Below are 20190 nucleotides of genomic sequence, written 5' to 3' on the forward strand. Positions count from 1 at the left end.
GGTCGGTTGTTGGGCGCTCTGAGGGCGCAATCCGGCTACATAGGTACATAGAAACCTCTTGTGGCTATAGTCCATGGATCGGGTTCGGCAGACAGGGAACATGTAAATTTTTATATGTATGTTTTATATCTTAATTACCTAAACGTATTTTATCCTGGTTACTTATTTACTGAGGTATGAGTTAGTCGCAATGATTGTAGATAGTTGTACTATATTTAGTAAGTATTTGGAGGACGAGTGGCACGGGCACGCGCTTTATTATCACTTATGCAAGGAACGCGTTTTTGTTTATATACGTATTTTTGATATTCCGATAGGCTTAAGGGAGGTAACTTATTCAAGTAAAACGCGATATTTTTTGCAATGCAATGCCTTTTTATAACTCTTGTTTAATTAATTACATACGAATATACAGCTAAATTTAAGATGATTTTTACCAGAAAAAAATTTCGGAGAAAGATATATTGAGATTTTGATATTCCATAGAATGCGAGTCTCCATTATATTTTCTATTGCAGGGGAGGTAATTTAAATTTTTTAAAGTCTCCGAATTGGTCTTTGTTGTTATCTATTTACGTTTATTTTCAAGTTATGGCGATTAAAAAAATTATTATTATAGTAATGCTCACATGGATATTGGTACGGATATTCGTGTTCATATAACTGTTACTACATCCATTTCATTCATCATTCAGGTCGGGCTATACAAATCTCGTGAAGAGGCCAGTAGGACCTGTAAACAAACTCTCATACACACACTTCACTCATCGTGGCGCTCTCGCATGTCTGAGGCGATATATAAGATCGATGTCATATATAATACTGTATTCGCTGGTATTTTCGGTTGATATGTTTGATTGCTTAGGACGCAATGAATATAGTGTATTTATATTTAATCGAAGTGAGCTCATTGTTGTTTCTGGCGGTATTCAATTTCTGGTAATAGTTTCGCGATTAAAGACGTCGGTCTCGGTTAGGTGTGGAATGTTCTTATTGTTAATGTGCCAAGTGCTTTAAAGGCGGTTTATCGCACTTTATAGTCGGCGTTTCAAGAAAATGGGTAATAAATGCAAATCAGTAGGTGCTTAGAAGACTTAAGTACGGCAAGAACCACAACTCACTCTGCTAGGAACGATTACCACTGCCTGTCTGCAGCAGACGACAAATGATTCTGCTCTAGCAGTGAATGTATATACCAGCTTGTAAACGCCATTGGCCAGTCAAGTGTTTATCATTAAAATATGCACATATTGGCTGCTTTCATGGAAAACGAGGCTTAATGCACGTCAAATAAGATTAGCCTGTGCACAATGATAAGCATATGCAATGCGAACAAGCTAATCAAGGACGACAACAGCGAAAACTAAAGTGCCTTCAGCGCTTTGATTTATAATATACATTATGTCCTATGTTATATGGCGTATAGCTACTAATATATGTGTGTATAAAATATGTTAACCGTCTTTATTTTTAAATAAATGAAATCATACTGAAACTCTACGAATTGAGGATTTACATGTTTTTATGAGCTGTCAAAGATTATTACAAACAACAATTATTATCTTTTTAATGCAGACACTTTAAAAGACTGTGGGTGCGGACCAGGATCCTGCGATAAATCAAACGGAAAGGTACTATAGGTACTTAAGCTACGTTGAAGAAACTCGGACATTGTTGACGCCCTGTCTTCAATAAATACTGTTTTTGAGTGAGGTTAAACTTACAAATGTATTGTTAGCCAATTGACGTGTATCGTGGTATTTTGAAATTATTTTTAAAATAACTGGGCTAAGCATTGGTTTCGGTAGAAAAGTACTGCAACAATTTCGCTAGATTTGAACACATTTTAACACTCCGCATTATGATATTTTGATTCAATTTTTCATATTATACCAAGTGAGTTTCATTTGACCGCCTTGCGGATACAGATCCATTAGCATGTGCTTGTGTATTATAACACATTAATGAGTTAATTTACTACTTACAGTATCGTTATTTTCATCAACATCATCGTTATCAACGTTATCATGATCATCAGCATCAACATAATCATCATCTCATCATTATCATCATCATCATCATCATCATCATCATCATCATCATCATCATCATCATCATCATCATCATCAATCATCATCATCATTTCGTCATCATCATCATCATCATCTCATCATCATCATCATCATATCATCATCATCATCATCATCATCATCATCATCATCGTCGTCGTCGTCGTCGTCGTCGTCGTCGTCGCCCTCGTCCTCGTCCTGCTCCTCCGCCTCCACCGCATCATCAGCAGCAGCATCGTCATCAGCAACAGCAGCAGCATTATCGTCACTATCACCAACAACATCGTTATGGTCGTCATCGTCGTGATCATCATCATCAGTGTCATATCATCATCATCATCATCGTCATTGTTATCGTCGTTGTTCTCCTCCTCGTCGTCGTCATCGTCATCATCGTCGTCATCGTCATTCTCATCATGAACAATTTCAACAACCGTAAAACCTATCGCTCAGCTCATTTTTGCAGTGAATTCGGATGTTATATCAAATCTTTTTGATTAATAGAGTTTGCTGCTTAATGTATTAATAACTAAATAATAATGTTGATAATATTGAAAATAAATGGTTTCAATTTATTTATCCGTTTAAGATGCAGTATTTGACCAAGTCAATTTGTCGCTAAAAGTAGTCATTACACATTCAATCCAAAAAGCGTTACGAGTTGCTATTGAAACTATAATCGCATTCCGATAAAAATGGTGTCTGTATTAGGGCCTGTTTAATTTCTACGCTTAATTGCAATTCATAAAATATTTTAAGGGTACCGGTATCTAGACACACTCTGTTATCCAAACAATCCTTGTGATCATAAACAAATAAACAATGAAATATAAAATAAAATTAGATGATAAAAAATGGTATCTTCCTTTTTGCTGTTGCTAGTTATCAACAGAGTAGCAAAACTTTTAAATATAAATTATATTCAATTCATAGCACGCTTAAGATTTGAAGTTTATCTAAATCTATAAGCACAAACATATTTATGTTTGTTAATACAAAGCTGTAGCAGTTTTCTGATTGCGCTTGAAAAGATGTGATTGTTGTTGTTGCATTAATAGTATCATTAGTTTGTATTTCCAGATTAGGTATTCCACCATACATTTTGTTTTAATCAGATGTCTTATAATTGGCATTGCAATATTTCAATAACGAGTAATCAACACAATTGACTTTATGTATTTTTAATTGTTATCCATATTATCATTAACACTTGAGGGAAAAATAAGCTGTGTTATTTTTTATTTTACTTATTTATACTATGGTTCAGACAATGCTATTATATTATGCCGTAATAATTATAAGTTCCGTTCACTTAAAGATATTGTTTTTCGTGTTGGAAAATTTAAATACGAAAAATATTTAGAGACAAGTGTGTTATGTTTGTTTGTCAATTATTTAATTGAAGTAGAAATAATACATCAGTGTACATAATTTTATTGTGTTGTTCCCTTCGTTCTTTACTTTAAAAATGCAACTTAACAGCTTTGCAATCAACTGAAATAATATATAAAAAGTAAAAACAATAAACGTTTGGCTTTCTTAATACGATATCATTTCAAACGCTGTTGGAAGGAACCATTGCTTATTAGAGGTTTACAAGGTAATTTACCCAAGTACGCAAATGTAATGGTCGATTGCCCTTAGGCATGATTCTGTTTTATTACTTTAATCCGGTTGTAAAAATGCATGACCGAAGGGTCATCAGATAAGCAAAAACAGGGTCAAAATCTGATAAAATAGCGCTGTTTAACTGACTGTACGAAAATCCGTATGTCCGAAAATTTAGAATCATGAAAACATAAATATTTTGGCTTAAAAAGGAAATGTAAGAAAATTTAGAATGTAAGAGAAAATACGGTGGTTTTATGGTGTTTAAATCGATTAGAAATAGCAAAACCTAAAGACATTATCTCAAGTGTGATTTTCAAAAGATTTTATATGAATGTACACACACGGTAAAACTAGTCTATTAAAATGAAATACCTTCATTGGTTCTCATGTTTTTAATATTATTAAACATAGGTATTTGTGAACACTTGTTGTTATATAATATTGAAATGTACACGCATACTGAACATAAAATCATTAGCATAACGGCTAAGTTGGTTTTTACTAAGATTGCAATAGTGTTTATTTTATTATTATGAATCTTATGAGGATAATTTTGAAAGTATGACACAGAGTATCTGAAGAAGATATATACATAATCACATATGTTGTTGTTGTTGTGGTTATTGTTTCAATATTTTTATGAGTATCATACATTCAATGACGAATAGCTATTAATTGTCATACAAACACCATAATTATTATTGGATTGCGGAGATTAAACAAATCGATTCCCTAGTAACTGATATAACTGATACATTTTTTGAGCGACAATTTGAAACTAAATCTAGTATTATTTAAATTTGATTATTTTAATTGCAGACTTTTTTTATTAACCCCAATTATTGTGTACGCAACGTTTCTTTTATTTAAATCGCTGAGTACGAAGCATCAAGCTATTTTTTAATTAATTGACAGTGATCTTTAATGTATGTCATAATATAAATTGAAATCAATCTTAATTAAAGCTTGAGCGGTTGGTTTGTAAATAAGTTTTGTAAATGTTGCTGTAGGATATGTATGCACAATAAATACTAACGCTCTGGCATATTGTGATGGTGATATGATTATATATTGCACAATGAATATGTGATGATGTTCTTGTGAATATTGCGGCTATAATTAGTTTTTGAACTTAAGCTAGCTAATTTCAAATAAGATACAAACACATCCCAATCCTTAAAATTATCAGTAAGTTATAGTATTGTTGCCTCTAGGCGCATAATTAGTTGAAGGCCTAGTTTATCTGTTACTCCTCGCCCCATGTGGTGTCCCAGTGGGTACACTGATATAATACACGATGTATTGGTCCACAATTAAATCTCTTATAAAAACATGTCTCTCAGGTGACTGAAAAATGGCTGTGTAGATACAACAAATACTACTACAACGGAGACTAAGATAACACATGTTACAATTAATTGTCTTCCTTGCGTTCTTCTTATACGACAAACACTTCTAAAACAAAAAAGCAAAAAGCCGCTACTGCTACTGCTTCGGCTACTCTTACTGCTACTGCTACTGCTACTGCTGCCGCTGCCGCTGCCGCTGCACTGCACTGCCGCTGCCACTGCCTGCCGCTGCCACTGCCGCTGCCAGCTGCCGCTGCCACTGCCACTGCCGCTGCCACTGCCGCTGCCAGTGCTGCTGCTGTGCTACTGATAGTGCTACTGCCACTGCTACTGCCACTGCTACTGCCACTGCTACTGCCACTGCTACTGCCACTGCTACTGCCACTGCTACTGCCACTGGCCACTGCTGCCGCTGCCACTGCCGCTGCTGCTGTTGCTTCTGATAGTGCTACTGCTACTGCTGCTGCTGCTGCTTCTGCTGCTGTTGCTACTGCTACTGCTACTGATACGGCTACTGATACTGCTACTTCTACTGCTACTGCTAGTGCTACTGCTACTGCTACTGCTACTGATTCTGCTACTGCTACTGCTGCTGCTGCTACTGCTGCTGCTGCTGCTACTGCTACTATTGATAATAATTCTCCTTCTACTTCTATTCTAATATTGCTAGCGATGCTTCATAATTTATTTTTAAATGTATCATTTTGTTAAAACAGGAAAGAACTGTATATATTATTTTCTTAAAGGGATCTTTTCACGCTTTGGTAAATTGACAAAATTGAAAAAAGTTGTTTCAGATTCGTAAGTTTTCGTTTTAGTTATGATATTTGTGAGGAAACAGTAATACTGAACATTAACCATGCTCTAATATAGCCATTATATGCATCTTTTGACGATTTTAAAACCTAAAAATTATAAAGCGTTGCAACGCGAAACGATTGAATAATTTGGAGAGTTCTGTTTTTGTCGTTAAATTTTGTGAAACTACGAAGATTGCTTATATAAGGTATATAAAATACGTCGAGAATGTGTACTCGGCGGAATAGCTCAGTAGGCATAAGCGTTTATACTACAGGACTCTGCCAGGACTCCAGGGGTCACTGGTTCGAACCCTGCTCCGGGCAATGTACATTTCCTTTTTTTATTTTTTTTTCTTGATTTTTTACTGGAGCTTTTATGATCCAATGTTTACATTTATCAATATAAAGCATTTAATGAATAAGTAAAAAAAAATGCCAAAATCTGTGAAAAGGCCCCTTTAAAGGTGTAAAGAATCTAAACTTTTCTGCGATTAAAGTTTTATTTAACTGGATTAGTATAGGCCACATAACAGACGCTATTGTACTGATTTGTACTAAACAACATTTTGTCATAATCAACAGTTTTAACATGCCGCAGTTTCCTTGGAAGTTGACCTTTGATTGGAGTTATGTATAAAACATTAACAAGGTATTTGTGACAGTTTGTCCTGTCACAATTATATATTAGTTGAGCCAAACGTGTGATAAAGATCCCTTTTGGGGTGGCGATAAATACTATTTATATTGTTCAACAGTGGGAGACTGAGAAAACATATGTTACAATTAATTTGTCTACTTTGCCTGCTTCTTCTTTATATATTTTTCTTGCTAATCGTTTTAGTTTAGTTTTAGTTAAGTAGGTATATCAATTTACATTTTTTGATAGATATATTTTGGATAGTAATAGTATGTTTTATTTGACTTGACATCATTGAACCGGTTTATTCATTGATAAGATCGGGATCTCCACAGGTGTTTAATCTCGATTGTTAGGTGGGGAGAAGGGTCCGAATGATAATGTTGTCGTCGGCTTACCGAATCACATTTCACAGTTTTAGACAAATTGCATACGTTATAACCTAATTTAAGTATTACATAGATAATAACTTATCTTTATTTTGATGAACTACGTTAAGGATAAAAACTATAATTATCTTACTGTGTTGTGTGCCGCATACATAACCATCTTGCTTTTTTTAAATTTGATCACACGGTCCGAAGTCATAAACATTCATTATGCATGGTTTGCTAACAGCACAGTGTATACTAACTAACCTATGTTTATTGTTGTTTGCTAGGGTTATTATTAGTGTTTATTTTTTTTTATTTTGGGGGGGGTGGGAGGGGCTTTTATAGAAGATTTCACACTAGTCCTTTCAATTAACGAAAAAAAAAATAATAGACAGCTTCATTCATGCTGTTCTATTATGGTGTTTATTAACGCATATAATTATTATGGTTGATGAAGCACATTGTATGCTACCGATGATTTATTGGTGTTTGATGATGATGTTAAGTTGGTGTTGCTGTTGTTGTTAATGATGAGGATGATGAGGAGGAGGGAGAAGAAGAAGAAGGAAGAAGCGATGATGATGATGATGATGATGGTGGTGGTGGTAGTAATGACGACGACGACGAGATGATGATTGATTATGATAATGAGATTTGAATTAAATTAATGCGCAAAGATTTTTCTTTTTCGCGGCCAAATGCAGATATCTGCGCTCGGCCGCTGTAGGGTTATGTAATATTTGCAATCTACGAATAGGAGTCAATAGCAGATACCAAGCACCATATGCTTATGAGAAACAAAAGCCAAATATTGGCAATCGCTGAAATCTCGAATATGACTTAATCATTTTATAAATGAAAACCGTAACTATTTAAACGGTTATTATATTGCAACAAACTTAGCGGGTGTTTATCCAAAAGACCATTGTTATAATTACAGGGACGTCAATATGGCCAACTAATTCAGGAAATATGATTGAGTCGTCAAGGATAGATTTTGAGATCAATGTACGTCCGATGAGATTTAAAGGGAGTTGGAGGCGTAGGGACAGATTCGTTCGAGTACCGATCATTTGAGAACAAATTATGTGAAGCTTTATCGGAATTCCGGCAAATTTGCGATCGGTACCGATTTTTCCTGGTTCTTTTTTATTGATTCTGATAAGTTAGCGGCCGGCACGGACATGAATATTAACTGACGAAAACCTCTTCGCTACTTTCCGAAAATCTTCGACATGTTGCAAATATCCGTAATATTCCGCATTGTACTCACACCAGAAATTGCAACTAGAAAGACTACACTAAATCAGTTAGCTACGGCTCGGGCGGGGATTTACCTATTATCCCCTGTAAGGGACCTAATGCCCCAGACTACGGCTATTTTTTCCGGAATTCGGAACTCTGATACACTTGATATCCCTGAATTAAATATTTATACCGCAATTTTGATCTCTAGAGTGCTGACTGTTAGTATTGCATTTGACTGGAATGACTGTCGATTATGTGTTTTTAAGATTAAAACAGCTTACGAAGAACTTGTGTTTGCTTTTTGTACGCTTTCTTTTTTAAAAATGTATTGTCCGCCACGGACGCAACAATTGACCAAATGTACCAGATTGTGGTCTCTTTAAAGTGGCTATGTTTTTATACTGCAGTGATATCTTTAACAAACTACACATTATTGATCGTGGACGTTTTATACTCTATATGAATTTGTTTCCCCAAAATATGCTCTTCTATTAGTAGATGTTTAGGTGACGATGGTTCTAATTATAGATCTTACACGGGCCCAAGAAACACTAGATAGGTCTTTGCAAAGAGAGCTGTTTGATATCGTGAATGCGTTTCAATGTGGCCTGTTTATTTCAGAAAGCTATGGGCAATGTTTTATGGGGATTTCTATCAAATTGCCAATTGCAAATTGATTTAATTCATTCGGACCTACAAGCGGGAAACTTCTTCATTAAAATTCAATGGGCTTTTAAAGAAGTTCGTTTGAAAGGCCAAATTTGACGTTAAACAGCAACGCCGAAAAAATTGCTACTCAGTCTTATTATCACTTTTTTTGTAAGATTTACCAGCTAGACGTCTTCAGTGAAATTAAGCAAACACACAGTGCCGCAATATGGAAGGGTATTTAGGTAAAATTACATCCTTATTTGTGACTGTGTCATGATTCTTGATGGTACTTTCAATTAGTATGTAGACACCTTTCATGCTTGGATGACACTTACATCTTGCCTGATGTCAATGTCTATTTACCTTCTGCTTAATGGTATCATGCATGTGTACAGATGCAAACATTCTTGTTCGTTATTGCATGCTGCATATGTGTATGTTGGTTGTGCAGAGAAGACTTGTGCAATAGGCAGCAGTGCATAATGGAAATCAAATATTACTGCGTTTAATAAATTAACGCGATGGTAAGATGGTGAGTTTCACCCAAGCACAACAGCAACATACTATCATGCATGATACAATGATGTCAATTGACAGTCATTCCGAAATGCTACGGAGGACTACGGAAATTTACGGCGTATAACGGAAATTTATGTTATAGGAGAAGTTGCGCACCTTTGTAAGATATTTGCTACTGAACCGAAATTAACCGCGTGTTTGTAGACTTAACTTTTTTTTGGTTAATGACTAACCATAATTTTGTACAGTAATTTACCTTCAATAACCAAAGAAAGTCTATGGATATATTTCAATATATGCTACTAATGCATGTATGCAGAGCTCCAGATAAGACGCTTAAAGTCGTAAAATGTTAACATTATATGCATTGAATTGAGTTTTACGCATGATCACACATTGATTCTTATTTTATTTTTCCAATGTGTAACCGTACGCACAGAATTTAAGTCTACTTTTTTACTAAATTTAATTCAATTTTTTACGACTTTAAGCGTCTTATCTGGAGCTCTTCTTAGACTATAAACCTAAATGCGGATGTGCCAAAAATTATATTTACCTGAAAAAAAAAGAATTAATAATAGACTTTAAGGCTGGATTATTATAGAGTGTAAACCAAGATTTTGCTGAAAAAGTTATCTGGAACTTTGCATGTATGTGAGAGGAAATCGATTACATAATTTCAAATTTACTAGAGTACTTTTATATTGCACCACATAAAATGCTTTAAAACTATAATATTGAGTGCACATATAAACTTTATTATAGATGGGTAGGTATTTCGTGTCAATCTCTTTCACATATGAAAGAGCTGTTGGTCATGCTGCTTTAAGTACATATAGATGCATGACACAATTTAGATTAAGCAAAATAAAACACTAGGTATTTGCCAAGAGTCAAATATATACGAGCAGTAAGAGCGTAATCGTGCACAGCGAGACTTACTCATGTAGAATTGAAAACTCTTATTGCTTTCTTTCGAAATAATTTCATGTGTCCGATCTAATATGCAATATGCCCGGTGTTTTTTTGCGGATTAATGTTCCGTTTTAGATCCATAATTAACGAATGCCTCAATATTTTCAAAAATTAACACCGGAATAATGTTCACCGACATTTTTTCATACAGATTGGATATAAATATTATAGAGCTTAACAAAAAATACATTAAGCCCTGTTCTCCCGGCACACGTGCTGGACACACAGGTGGTTAGCGTGTGGCTATGATAATAATTAGTGAAAACATCTTTTTGAATGATAAATAATCATATTAAAACGAAAAATCAAATTCTATATATAAAAAATCACTACCGTTTTATATATAACAAGGTATCCAACTCGAAATCATCCGAAAACGGGGTGCATCGTTTTGAGCAGCCATTACTAAATTAATTTTGCAGCGATTTTCATGACCCGGTCTTATTCAACGCAGAAATGAATTTCCTTTTAGGAAATGTATATATATTGTTATATTTCTACACATGCTGGGTCAAATTTTAAGAAATAAAGCTATACATAATTCGCTTGACCCAGTTGTTATCGATCAGACCGTATTTATGAATGAAATCTCCAGTTGTAAAGACACAACTCCGCATTGGAGCAATGAAATCACTCTTGTGTTTAAATGTCAGTTGGTTGAAATGTATGTAAACAAAGGTTTGAAAATGCGCTGGACAGTTAGTTTTGATGCATAATTCTACGGCAAGCACGGTAAGTAAGAATGTTTTTTTCATACGTTTTATTGAATTATGGTATCGAGGTTCGTGAACTTTGCAGGGAAAATGCCCATTTCCCCGTGAAGATTTCAGTCATGAATACTGTCTGATCGATCACAGCTGGGTCACGCGAGTTGTGTGTCGTTATTTTTTAAAAGTTGACCCAGTATTTGTAAAAATATTGCAAGACATATACATTTCCAGAAAGGAAATTTATTTCTGCGTTGAATAAGACCAAGATCGTGAAAATCGCTGCAAAATTGATGAAGTAAATGGCTGTTTAAAACGATGCATCCCGTTTTTCGGATGATTTCGAGTTGGATACCTTGTTGAATATATATTTAACTTATTTTTTTTAAGAAAAGTTGATTTTTCGTTATAATATGATTACTTATCATTCCAAAATATGTTTTCACTAACTAGTATTATAGCCACACGCTAACCACCTGTAGCTGGACACTTTTAAAAAACACTATACAAATTCAAGTACTTATGCACTTAATTGATTGTAAACAATGACGGTTGAAATCCGTGCGTGGGAATTTTTCTGGTAACCAAGAGCGACGTCAACGTTCATGACAAACCTGTTTGTATGACATTTATTTATTGATTTTTCCAACTTGATTGAAAATTATGTTTTATGATATTTTAATACATGTAGATGAAGTAGTTGTTTTCTCAACGAGGAGTACAATAGTTGTACAGTACTAGACACGAGTACTTGTAACTTTCAGGTTTCTCTGTATACCACAGACATTATATAGTCATAAAATGATAAATATGTGTTTTATAGAAATTGTAATTATAGCATGGTTAACAGACTAGAGAAATCTGAAAGTTTCACGCACAGGTCTGTGGCAATGGGGGTTTGGGCTACTTTATAAATATGAGGTCGATATGCAATGCACATCGGTAGATTACGTCTACTGTAATTATTTGGACTAGGGAAGGGCCACAATTCCAACACATCAGCCCCGTTATGTTCTGAATAAAATACATGTATAATTTCTTGAGTGCCAATTGCATCTTACAAATATCAAAAACATTCACGGCAGTCAATTCATTGTGTAAACTTACTGGTCTTCATGACAATAATGAACGTATTTAGTTTAATGGAGATTATATAACGAAGGGAACTAATTCAGCTTATTCAGTTTACTAGTCAAAATGATTCGGATGTTTTCGCTTTTTTTTCCGAAAAGTAATTTATTCAACATACGGAAAATAAACGCGCGCCACCTGATGTCATAATTTAGTAACTTGCATTCTGCTTACTGCCTGTTGCTAACTGCCGTTGTTAATGACGCTTAGTGGCAAAACCGATTATGACTGGTTTCAGGAATAATGAACACACAAACATTGGATAGTCACCAAGCATGTTGAAACAATCATCAAGTATAACCGATAGAGAACAAGCATGTTGGAACTGTCATGAAGCATGTTAGAATAAACATCACGCATAATGTAAATATTATTCATGAATGATGTAATGTTGCAGCAATCATCAAGTATAAACGAATAGACAACAAGCATGTTGGAATTGTCATCAAGCAAATTAGAATAAGCATCAGTCATAATGTAAATATTCACCACGAATGATGTAACTTTTACCTATATATCCTTCCATAGACATGTGTTGTTACTAAAATAGACATAGAGATTTGAGCATTGGGAGTGACCTAATCATACTGTGCTTTAGCAGTATTACGGAATACCGTTAGTGCCATCGTGGTTACACATTAAAATCCAGAGGGCGAGAACGCGAGAACGCGATAGTACGATGGCGACAATGTGACAATACGATGATGACAGGGTGACAATACGATGGCGACAATGCGATAGTACGATGGCGACAATGCGAGAACGCGATAATACGATGACGACAATCAGACAGTGCGACGACGACAGTGCGACAATACGATGGCGACAGTGAGATAGTACGATGGCGACAATACTACAGTTCGATAGTGCGATAATACGATGACGACAGTGCGAAAATACGATGACGACAGTGCGACAATACGATGGCGATAGCCGACAGTGCGATAGTACGATGGTGCCAATGCGATAACGCGATAGTATGATGGCGGCAATTCGAAAATGCGATGGCGACAGTGCGACAATACGATGGCGACAATGCGATAGAACGATGGCGACATTGCGATGATACCACGGCGACAGTACGATATGACTATCGCATTGTCGCCCCCGTACTATCGCACTGCCGCCATTGTATTGTCGCACTGTCGCATTGTCGTCATCGTACTAGCGCGTTTTCGCAATCGTACGAACGCATTGTCGCCATCGTATTGTCGCACTGTCGTCATCGTACTTTCGCGTTCTCGCATTCTCGCCCTCTGGATTTTAATGAGTAACCACGGTGGCCCTAACGGTATTTTGTACAGTAAAGTGCGTAAAATCTGGTTTGGAATAACAATTTTTATGCCGAAAACAGATGTTGAAAACCCGACTTTGTTTATAAGTAGTAGTCTAAATATACAATGAGTTTTCCGAGCATTAAATAACATATTAAAATAAAATTCATGTTCGTATCAGTTGAAGTTCTTGTTAATAGTAGAAGCAAAGAACACAATAAAACGCTGATTGGGCTTACTAATTTGAGGCAAGAAAAAACACATCGCGCTATTATATATAACATATAACGCGCATCCGCAAAGTTCGAGCGCCCGTCTCGGTGCCGTCGTTTCCGGTGAAAGTTTCGCACAGGAGCTACCGAGTTTGGATATGAGACCACGAATCATGGCTTGACTTTATATATCAGTCAGCGTAGTACCTGACCAGGACTGCGCGGTTGGACAAGCTAGGATGGACCAACTTCGGCCCAGCATATGACATAAAACCCATTTTCGCATGACGCGGGTCATCTGACCTTTATAATGTGTATAGCTTTGAATGGAATTTGCACATAGTTTTTGGCATTGGACTTATTGTTATGTTAATGTGTTGCACGCTTTCAAAAGCAGAGGGCATATATAAGATCAATTATACTACGGAGTTCATTTTCTGTTGCAAAATGAAATGCAATAAGATTGTTACTCCGCGGTGTGTACAGTATGACAGCGTTGTCTGTCTGGCGATGCATTCATACTGGTTCTAAGCTGGCATACTCACCAATTGGACTCAACCATCTGCTCGAACAAGAAATGATAAGTTCTACTAGCATAAACCTTTAATTGTAACTCATTTTAAAAATATTCATGTTATTTATATTATTCAATTTATTATTCAAAATTATAATTATTATTTCCTTTATTGTTGTTTTTCGCATTAAGAAACTTATTTCGGCTTACGAAACTGAAAAATCCCATTGGAAAAAAAATCCCATGGGAGAAAAAATCCATGGGAGAAAAAATCCATGGGATTTAAAAATCCCATGGGATTTAAAAATCCCATGGGATTTTTTGTCTTTTTTTAAACACGACTAAACGCATTAAAATATCGTAGTTGTTCATCATTTCATAAAATATGATGTTTCTGAAAGTTTCATGAATAAATCTCTCAAAATAAGAAAAAAATCCATGGGATTTTTTTCTCCCATTTTAAAATGGGATTTTTTATTACTAAATATTTTTATATATAATTGGCATAAAACCAATATACAGTCCTTAAATAACGTTAAAATACTTGCAAACGCAATAAAACACGTTTTTTAAAATGTTCAAAATCCCATGGGATTTTTCTCCCATTTGCAAATTATGGGAGAAAAAAATCCCATGGGAGAAAAATCCCATGGGAAAATTGAAAATCCCATGGGAAAATGCAAAAATCCCATGGGTACCCCAACTTTGCTTATAAATTTCATAGTGAAGAAAACGCGTTTTTTGAGTGAAAATAACCAATTATTAATCAACGATAAGACTTTTATCGCATACTATGTCTCAAAGTAGCAAATCTTTAAGAAAAAGGGTACTTAAGTTTGCGAAATTTCGGTTTCGCAAATTTTCCGGTGGCCGTTACAGTACGAATAAGCTGTGTTATATTCAATTTAAAGTCTGCCTTTGGAGACGAGTGATCATGTTTAGAGATCAGAGATCATGGTCAAACCTAGTGTTCAAATTTAAAAGTTGGCTATACGATAGCCGTCCTTTGATTTCATCAATCAATTTAACACAATTTTTCTCAAATGACTGCCATAGGGGGACTGGGTTTGCATGTAATACCAGTGTCCTCACCTCAAAGGATACACTTAAGGGTCCAATGTCAAATCATAAACATATCCTGACATTAACGGAGAAATTTAAGACAAAAGCTTAATGTTGTAGGGCATCCCTCTATTGACACATTTTGTTCATTTATGTATTTTTCTATTTTCCTCTTACTATGTTCGTGCCTTATATCGGGTGGAGTCTTTTAAATTATTGTACGTAAACTCAGGTGACCGATACAGAGTCATCTTGCTCTGTCATGTTTTTTTTTAACAAAAGTTAATGAGATGCGTTAAATGTACCCTTAATCTTCATCGATTAATTGGAATCGAAAATAATGCTTGCAAATTTGCGCCGTACGCATGGTTATAAACCATTATTAAATCTAGCTGAAAGTTAGTTTGTGCGGACGATGATGCTATATTTAAAAGATAGAATTTACTCCACTTAACATTATGATGGGTCATTAAACATCGCCTTTACTCGGAAAATGAATTGCATGCGAGAGTATAACAAAGCAAACAGTTGAATAAGTGGTGTACTCACAATAGTTAAATACATTTTATTAAAGCCTTGTGGGTTAAATACGCGCATGTTAATAATATATTCTTTTGGACCTGGTAAGTTTTGAACCCACGTGCATGATTTGTAGTGGACAAATATACGTAGTAACCTATTATTGCTCAGGGGCTAATGGTTTAAGAGAAAACATATTAAAGTTATTTAATATATGCGGACTTTATAAACCTTTTGAATCATATATCATGTTTCTGATTAGACCCCATGGGTGTGATTTAAACCAGCTGTAGAACACACCAAGTATTAATTATCTGAGAATTGTGCTTTTAAAGCAGATCTTTGAAGTTTAAAAAAAATCTATTTTAGCTCTGGTGCTGATACATACGCAGCGTTCTGATGCGATTAAATAGCTATGAAATATGGTCATCCGTGGAAAATTCCTGTTCATGTTCTTAAATTCCTATAAAGCGGTTTAAGAGGATATGTAATTTAAATTACAATTGTGCGACCCACGAAAAACAAATGACCTTAAAAGATCCCACGGAGTACATGACCAGGCGAGCTTAAATTGCTTGTTGGAACGGTCGCTACCTGTCTGCGGCGAGGTTTATCACTACAAAATAATGCAACAACACAACCACATATGGCTGTTGATATAAACAACTTGTGCAAATCCGTTTTGCTGTTGATTTGCATTCGTGTTAACGACCCATAAAAAAATCGCCCCACCCCTTAAAAAAGGAAAAAAAATCTATTAAACATTGATAGAGACCATCGAAAGGACTTCATAAGATAACGATATGTCTTACTCAATTCTGTTGGAATTGAGATATGCAAACAGATCATAATTGATTTCGCGTTCTATATTCAGGTAAATATTTTGTTGAATTTTAAGGAAAAAATAACCTTTGAAATGTAGTGTGTCAGTTATCAGTAATTTATTATACCTATTATATAAATAGGTTTTGTTGGTCTCCATTGTGAATTATTTATAATTGCTTATAAACATGCTATTGTGTGAAACACATGGTCGTTACATGTAGCAATACTAAGGGCATTATACCAGCACTAATGAAGCTGAGTGAGAAGTTCCTTTTTTAAATTGCATTCTCATTTCATGAACATCACATCTATATACGGTTTTTGGTCTATACGAAATTGCACGTGTCAGTGCATTCGTTATTCATTGTAAATATCTCAGCAATAAGTGTCCATTTTTCTTTTAGGGAGAAAGTTAACGTTCTTGAAAGACAGATTGCGGATCTACTTGAAGCCGTTCAAAATCCACACATTCTGATAGTACGATGGTCGCCCCAAATTCTGTATACACGTTTAAACAGTACCGCATGAAAAACCCATGCAAATTGCCTTTAATATATCATGTACAATCATAATCATGATGTTTCAACATTGATATTCGTCATGTATATCCTGGTGCGTCGAAAAATTAGTGATAAGTTGAAAGGGTAGTTGTTGGACTTTTGAAGACTAAACACACATATAGGAGTATTCAAAATGGGTTGAACGCAATGGGATATTCGATTTCCTTGGGCTCCATCAAGAATGTTCGTGATAATATTGGACATCAACGCCAATAAATATTTGACTCTACAATAGAAAGTATCACATGCTGTTATAAAGAAACAATTTCGTTATTTTAAGAAATGAAATCTATACAAGTAAATAGTTATCATTTAACTATTTGTCTGTAAATGATTTCAATGCAAAAGCGCTGTACGCAACCTTTTCTTAACTTAAAATTGAAATGATCGAATTATATATTTACTTAAAGTGTAAAAGTGAATGTACATATTGATAGGATAACAGGTTTTTCATTTATTTTTATTGTCTTGAATTTTATCATTTATGTAAATTTCGAAGATATCATTGTTGCACTGCTCAGTTTGTGGATAATTACCCATTAAACTGGATATAAAAGATATGTCGTATCAATCTCAACTAGCGATGTTGTTGAATTCAATCATTTACGTTCCATTATGTTTGAGCTATCCGGAGTATATGTTCTTTTGACTGTAACATTACCTAAATGAATTCAGCGATGTCCTTTTGTTTTTATCATTTGTGTTGATAAGAAGTCAAATATAATGTTTAAATACATTGTGCGAAGTAAATACAAACACATTTACAATTGTTTGTATTGCATCGAAAGATTTATATGTTTGACCGTATTTAGTTAATGCTTGGCTTCACTTTAACATTCATTTAGCATTATTTCAATATTGTGCTTAACCTATACCTTTTCGTCATATAAAAGGACATTAATTATTTAAAGTGAATATGAAATTTTTTGTCAAAATATTTTTTTTTTAATGAATCAACATATGAATATAAACGTGGAATGTTGCTGAAAATATATAAACTACATTTTAATGGAACCATAAATCGTATTATGTTTGTTTAAAATGAATTCTAAACGACAATTGTAATGCAAATGCAGACGTTTACTCCTGTTTGTTGTAGAACATGAATTGTGTCTATATTCCGTATGAACAAATATGTAGAGACTTGTTGGGCTTTCCCAATATTGTACATGCCGGCGAACATGAATGAATTTTCTGCTGAACAGCTTTTGGTTATTTCAAATGAATAAATCTCGTGTCGTAAATTTTCTGATGCAAATACTACTAAACCTTTATCATTGGTTGCATTCCTCAATGTTTTTTTCTGTTAAGGAAGAAATGTAGTACGATCGAATATACTCGCTTTAAACAACACGTTTATTTTTCAGTAAATTTAACCATGCAACTATAAATAAAGTTCAATATTACATGTCACTTGTGTGTATAGTTTTAAAGAAAACTTGTTCTCCTCTAAGTTGCGGTTGTTAAATTTCCTATCAATTGATTTTGTATTAAATGATTTTGCATATATTTGAACGACTGCTAGCATACGTCTGAGTTTGATTTAATTACGCATATGAACTAAACATAAATTTGTTTTCTGGAATAAACTACGTATCTGCCGGCAAATATCATCGTTTAACTTGTTGGGCATATACCATAGGTGAAAGTATGTAAAATTTAACTTTGTGTGTTTTAAATTAGTGATGTTTAGTGATGAGCTTGTTGTCGATGTTATTGAGTTGTTTCTTGAATTATTATTGTTAATTTTTCTGATTAGCAATTCCTTTATTTTGTAAAGAATTTACCCGGCGTCATTCAATGCATCGGTATAAATTGTTAACGTGTGTATAGACTTTATTATGTTACTGTCAAATGCCACTCGATATATATATAATAATGTTCTTGTGTAATGACGTATGTGAGTTCTGGGTAGGAACACTTTTGAAAATATTATTTTCATTTTACGTATGAAATTGATTGATGTTTATATTATGTTTATTTTTGTGTAGATGACATACGTTTAAGATACTTTCAGGGTGTTCAGCAAGAAGTGTGCATTATATCATTATCGCATTTCAAATTATCGTCATCATTCAAATTTAAACGTATATGCTATTTCTAAGTACCGGTTTCAGTCTTAAATATATGAAGAATACCTTACTAGATTGATGTGCAAAGTACTTTTAGAACTACTTCAACTCACATGCCTAACACAATGCACTTTTAAAGTTAATTTATAAGAATAATACTAGTTCCGAATCAATTCAAAGGCTACACATAAGAAATGTTTAGACATTCACTAACGCTGGCTTAAATACATTGTATATTTTATTAAATCTATTCTACTTTATAATTACGGGCTTTAAAGCCACACACCTTGAAATGAAAAACATTGCATAGTAAATTTAAGTATAAATAAGAAACAAATTTTTATCTATGCCAATTAGAAAATATCTGGTGGTTACACGGTAGAAATCTGTCTCTTTTGCTCTTTAAAACTTAAAAATAATCGCGTTTGTCGAAATGGACGTATACGTCTAGAAATCCTACTTTCGGTTAAAAAAAAGTACTTGCTGACTAGACTATAGATTAAATGACAATTTTGTACACTTTTAAATTGCATATATATGTATTGATTAACATGTACTTCATTTCAAGGTGTGTGGCTTTAAGACGCTTACAAATCTCGACATAAAAAATAATGATGATACGTATTTAACTTAAACATAAGTACTATTCGATTATGTTTTACAACCACATTTCTTATTCATAACTTAAACACGCTAGTTCAATAACTACTAAGGAGACCACATAAAAATATAGCCATAAAACAGCTTAAATTCCTTCCTTTTATATCATGTTTCAAATGTTTGAATCGATTGTAAAATAACTTTAACCATAATAAGACATCGCAACGCGTGTAACAACCATCTCCCCCACCTTGAAGGCCAAGGTCATATTTAGAGGCCAAACTCGTATATGGCCATAACACTGCTCATTTTGATGTCTCAGCAATCCCTTTTCATATATTGATGTATTTAAAAAAGACTGTGCACAAATATAACTATCATAAGAAAACACTTAAATGTTATAGTTAAAGGTCAAATGTATAATTTTCCATACAAAGCTTATCCGAATAGTAACATTCACATGCAGTTGCACCATAATATA

Source organism: Dreissena polymorpha, chromosome 1 (assembly GCF_020536995.1).
Source record: "Dreissena polymorpha isolate Duluth1 chromosome 1, UMN_Dpol_1.0, whole genome shotgun sequence".
Taxonomy (NCBI): Eukaryota; Metazoa; Mollusca; class Bivalvia; order Myida; family Dreissenidae; genus Dreissena; species Dreissena polymorpha.